Genomic DNA, 5906 nt, shown 5'->3' with positions numbered 1-5906 from the left:
TCGGTCATCTGGCCTCTCGCAGTCCTTATCTGTCTTCTTCTGTGGGAGTGTGTGCGCTCAGATGTGGTCTGGCAGGCACTGGGCCCTCTCGGAGGCACCTCGCCTTTCCTTCCCCGTGGGTGCAGGCCTCAGGAGGCAGGCCGGCCAGGAGCAGGGCCTGGGCCTCACCTCTGGCCACCAGCTGCAGCACCTCCTCTTTCCTGGGGGACCTGCATCTGGGCTTCCTGGAGGCAGAGAGATGGTGAAGATGAGTCCCGTGGGGCCAGGATAACCTGGGCAAGTCCCCTAGGGAATGTTCTCGACACTTGGTGCATTTTCCCAGCCGCCTTCCTGAAGGGGTTGCTCATGGTCACTGCGCCCTCTCCCGGGTGTGGGAGAATTGTCTCTGCAGCCTGATCCTGCTGGCCCCCGGCTCAGTACGCTCTGCCTGAATTTGCTTCCATTCCCTTCGACTCTGCAGGAGGGACCAGGCCTTGGTCTCTGAACCAGGGCAGGGGTAGGTTGTCTTTGAAAAGGTTATGCTGGGGTCTCCACTGTGGAGGAAGATACACAATTTTCCTTCTTCCCTCCTAAATTCCTTGTGCTTCTCCAGTAATCAAAGTGACTTGAGACAAATTAACAGGAGGAAATGACCATATCCGTTACATATGTACATACAGGGATTCCGTAAGAATAAGGGACCTGAGATGCACTAGGTAGTTGACACTTTATTGTCATCCTGGTCTCAGGGGAGGGAGATGGGGGGACTAGGACTTAAAGGGAAAGCAGGCAATTCCCAGGTAGATGAGAGAGCAAACAGGTGGTGAACATGCCTGCTGGGCCACCCAGAAACAATGGGGTGCAGAGGGGAGTCTAACACACAGACTTTGCAGGTCCCTCTCTGTCTGACACACGGTGACTGCATTATGCTACGGTGACAGCTCCCTTCCTTTCAATCAGGTATTTCTATCTGAATTCCCACAGGCAGACAAGGAGAGAGGGTCAAAGCTTCTTTCTGAGTCTTCTGTTTCTTAAAAATAACCAGTTTAAAATAATCAGTGTCCTACAAGCCATATTTTAGGGTGGCAAACCCTGCTTCCCCTCACCAACACCTCTCATCCCGCATCCACAGCAACTGGGCCACTGAGGACCATGGCAGTCCCTCCATGGCCACCCGGACAGCCTCTGACCCTAGCTCTCCAAATACCTGCGGTTTGCTGTTCTTCCTCACATTACATCCTCACCACAGACACCAGGCTCGGTGTCCACCTTGGCCTCCGAATCAGACCCAAGTTCAGCTCTCCTCCATTCAGCCCAGCACCCACCTGCCCCTGCTGCAGCCCATGTCAATCAGCATTCCACTTAGAAAATACCTGAGGTAGCTAGGAAGGAAGGAAGGAAGGAAGGAAGGAAGGAAGGAAGGAAGGGAGGGAGGGAGGGAAGGGGGGAAGGAAGGAAGGGAGGGAGGGAGGGAGGAAGGAAGGAAGGAAGGAAGGAAGGAAGGAAGGAAGGAAGGAAGAAAGGAAGGAAGGAAGGAAGGAAGGAAGGGTGGAAGGGTTAATGTAAAAACATTCAAACCTGTAAAGAATTTTTGTGAGTTTATATGAGCCAAACTGACAACAATTGCCAGGAAGCAAAATTTCAACAGATTGGGGTAATGCTCCAGAGAATGCATTTTTAATCTATTTTTATACGTTGCAATCAAAGGAGGGGATGTAGGTGGGTTACATGAAATCCATCGGTGATAGACTAGAGAGGCGGGAGAAAGCAAACGGTGAAACCCCTTGGATTGGATAAACAGTAAAATGATAGACACATACTTAGGTGGGTGCAGGATCGCCAACAGTCAACCATGAGCATGATAGAATGAAGGAATCTGTGGTCTCTGTCCTGGCGTCCAGGCACATTAGGTTGTGCCCTGAAGGGTCTGGAAAAAGGGAAGTTACAAGTTACCCAGACATTTCAAGAATATGTTATCATAGGGGCAAAAAGACAGATAGGAAGTGTTAAGGTAGAGACTGACCTTGTCAGGGAAGATACCGGCCTAGGATGTAACTGCCCACCATAACTGCTTTTAGTTAAAGTTTCATCTCAGACCATCCTTTGTGGTTACTCTAGGTCTCTGAGTTTGCAAGATTGGCCTGCATGTCAGGTTAGCACGTGTCCCCTTTTGTCCACCGAAGGAAGGAAGGAAGGAAGGAAGGAAGGAAGGAAGGAAGGGAGGAAGGAAAGGATGGAGGGAGGTAGGGGGGAGATAATAAATAAATAAATAAATAAATAAATAATAAATAAGTAAGTTAAGTAAGTAAGTAAGGGAAATGGGAACTTACAAAATCATCAGAGGGGCTAGACAAATGGAAGTCAGGGCCCACTGTAGACTTTGGCTTAAGGTCACACATGCACACCTGTCACCAGCTGCTGTCGCTGCTAGGACCCCCAACGTTGCTGGAGCTGCTCTGCCCCAGGGAGCTGGGGACAGCATGGATACGACAGTTGCTGCAAATCCTCACCTTGACCGGAGCCCACTCAGTGCCAATGTCCCTGCAGAGGAAATGGCCTCTGGCTCCAGGGGCACCGGCCAGAGCTCATGCTGATGCCTCTTGTGGGCAAAACTGACATTGCAGCCAGAATCCCAGCAGCATGGCACTCTGGGAAATGTCACTCATACTTTCTGGCTCCTGTGATACAGAAGGAACAGAGAAGAGGCTGTGCACGGTGCCAAGTGCCTGCAGATAATGCCCAGCCACCCGCCCCGCCCCCTGGAACTCATCTGAACTTCAGCCGGGCGGTAGTCCCATTTACGCCTGTGGTCTCTGCCCCAAACTCGCCTCCGCTGCGCTGTCCTCACAGTCCTGGGGGCAGAGGACTGCCACAGCCCCGCCCATTCCCCACCCGTCACCCACCTGCCTAAACCGAGGTCTTCTTATCCCCAACCTGGTCCCTGGGCCCCCCCACCCCCATCTCCTTCGGCACCAAATGCAGAGCCGCTGCCAGAGGAGAGCACTGCCTAGACCTAGAGCCAGGAAGCTCCCAGAGCCGGGTGGCAGCCTGGCAACCTCACCTGCCCTGTCTGAGCCGCATCCTAGAGGGCATCTGTCTGTCTCACCCGGAGACTCTGAACTTTCCAACTGGCCTTTTCTTCTGTTACAACAAGCAGAACGCACATGGTTTCACATCAACGTGTACACATGCAAGGCCCCAGGGAGCTGGGCGCACATTTGCTGGGTCAACTCAGTCACTGGCCAACTCACTTAAAAAGGGGGTGGAAGGATGGGGCTGGAGGGGAGGTGCTGAAGAAGCAGAAGATAGACAGGTCACCCATCCCTCTCCGTGACAACTCATCTCCCCAGCTGACAACCCATCCCTCCACCTGACAACCCATCCCCCCACCTGGCCACCCATCCCTCCACCTGAAAACCCATCCCCACCTGACAACCACCCCCCACCTGACAGCCCATCCCCACCTGAAAGCCCATTCCCCCACCTGACAACCACCCCCCACCTGACAGCCCATTCCCCCACCTGACAACCACCCCCCACCTGACAGCCCATTCCCCCACCTGACAACCACCCCCACACCTGGCAGCCCATTCCCTCACCTGACAATCACCCCCCCACCTGGCAGCCCATTCCCCCACCTGACAGCCCATTCCCCCACCTGACAACCACCCCCCACCTGGCAGCCCATTCCCTCACCTGACAATCACCCCCCCACCTGGCAGCCCATTCCCCCACCTGACAGCCCATTCCCCCACCTGGCAGCCCATTCCCCCACCTGACAACCACCCCCCACCTGACAGCCCATTCCCCCACCTGACAACCACCCCCCACCTGGCAGCCCATTCCCCCACCTGACAACCACCCCCCACCTGGCAGCCCATTCCCCCACCTGACAACCACCCCCTATGTGATAATCCCCCCTCCCACCAAGGCCGGTGGCTGAGGTCCTTCGCGCCCAGGTCCCAGACTGGGCTGAGGAAACCGCTGAGGGCAGGCGTTGGGGAGGGCAGAGAAGGGAGGGGAGGTTTACAGGGAGACTGGGCAGGTAAGAGCCGGTGTGAAGAACTTGGACCACCTGAGAGGAAAAGTAGACGCTGGGCAGGACCGGGGGCTCAGGCCGCTGCCCCCCTCCTCCCGCTGTGGCTCCCTTGGCAGCCCCTCAACTAAGCCCTCCTGGAGCAGTTGAAGCTGCAGCCGTGCCAATGACCTTGCGGCTGCACATCCAGCTTAATCCGCATCGTGTCACAGTGAAGGCCTCGCTGTCACGGGGGGATATTTATAACCTGCCTGCCTGGCCTGGTACCTGGAGGCCACTGGAAACTAGGCCACAGGAGCTGGGGGGCAGGGGGGAGGGAAGCAGGCCCTGCCCCCTGCCCCCACCTCTCAGCCTGGGAAGGTCCCAGGGAGTGGGCCCAAGTTAGGGACAGAGGAGACAGAGCCCCTCCGCCCCAGTTAGAAACCTGCCCTGGGTGAGTGGGGTTTCTAGAAAGGGCTTCAAGTGCCCACAATAAGCTTGTCTCTGCACTGCGCCTCCTGCCTACGCATAATGAGGGGTCCCTTGGCACATGTGCCAGCTGAGCGCCTCTTCCCCAGACGCGTTTCCTCTCGGTGATCAAATTGCACAGGAGCTCCCATGCCTGGGGTCAAGTACAATGGCAAGTACTTCACCCACACCATCTCCCCACTGCTCCACGTGGATGTGTGGTCTGGTCACTGAGGACTGAGACCCCCTGGGGGCCAGTGCAGGCTCCACTGCTCTCTGCACGACCTTGAGAAACCTTTGTCAGTGCTCTCTGCATGACCATGAGAAATCTTATGGGAAACTTTGTCTCAGTTTGCTCATCTATAAAATGGGGTTTGCAATGAGGACTCCATGAATAGAAGGCTGAGAATGGTGCCTGGCCATAGCGCTCAGTGTGTGCTAACTTGGATAGACAGGCGTATTGGTCAGGAGTAGAGGCCCAGAGCCAGTCTGCAGGGGTTCAAACCCTGAGTCTGCCGCTCCCTGGCGCAGTGACCTGGTGCCCATTACTTGACGTTTCTGAGCCTCGGTTTCTTCCTCCCTAACATGGGGAGGGCAGCACCTGCCACACGAGGCTGTTGCAAGGATTAAGTAAGTTAGGATGTAAAGTTCTAAGAATGGAGCCCGGCACACAGTAGGTGTTCAGTTAGTATTAGCTCTGATGATGGTCATGATTATTTAGGCAAGATTTTCCTCCAGCCGGACTTCCCTCTCTGCTTCCTGCCTCCACACTTAGCTGGCACAGTTGCTCTCCTTCCCACTCTCTCTTTCCTCTTCCCTCCCAGTTCAAATGCCTCAGAATTAATTCAGGCTCCACCTCCTCCATGCAGCCTTCCCTGACCGTTCACTGGGCTTTACACTGCCTCCCTCTCTAATCCTGGGGCCTGACCCCTAATGTGATTCCTCTGAGTAAACCTAGAGTCTGGACCCTGAAACATGCTCTGCCCAGCTCACCTCTCCAGCTCTCGGAGCACAGAGCCCAGCTCTGAGCTGGGCGAGGAGCTGGTCAGAACTGTTCTTGCTGAGCCTTGTCCTCTGCTCCAGGCAGACTCTGAGTTCCTGGGATGGGGAGTGCGCCCTGGCCCCCAGCAGACAGACAGACACACACTCACATTCACACATACACACACACACTCACACTCACACACACACACACACACACTCACACACTCACACACACTCACACACACACTCACACACACTCACACTCACACACTCACACACACACACTCACACACACACTCACACTCACACACACACACACACTCATGCACGCACTATGCTTATGCCCTGTAAGGTGAAACTTACCAGTAGTTGTTTCCCCAGAAATAGCCCCTCGTTCCCACTGATGACAACCAAAATGCACTTTCCCCAAGCCCAGCCATTTTCTGGACTTTTCAGCCCA

At 55.1% G+C, this 5906-nt stretch overlaps 1 long non-coding RNA gene across 1 annotated transcript; it reads right to left on the bottom strand.

Annotated features, from left to right (window-relative positions):
- Positions 1-1558: 1558 nt before the first annotated feature.
- Positions 1559-2168, bottom strand: LOC132236558 (uncharacterized). The gene is made up of 2 exons (XR_009453325.1): positions 2003-2168; positions 1559-1906 (listed from the first exon to the last, which is right to left on the bottom strand). It is a non-coding gene; the product is annotated as an uncharacterized LOC132236558 (long non-coding RNA).
- Positions 2169-5906: the final 3738 nt, after the last annotated feature.

The sequence above is a fragment of the Myotis daubentonii genome, chromosome 6, assembly GCF_963259705.1.
Source record: "Myotis daubentonii chromosome 6, mMyoDau2.1, whole genome shotgun sequence".
Taxonomy (NCBI): domain Eukaryota; kingdom Metazoa; phylum Chordata; class Mammalia; order Chiroptera; family Vespertilionidae; genus Myotis; species Myotis daubentonii.
This window is presented reverse-complemented; position numbering and strand designations above follow the sequence as displayed.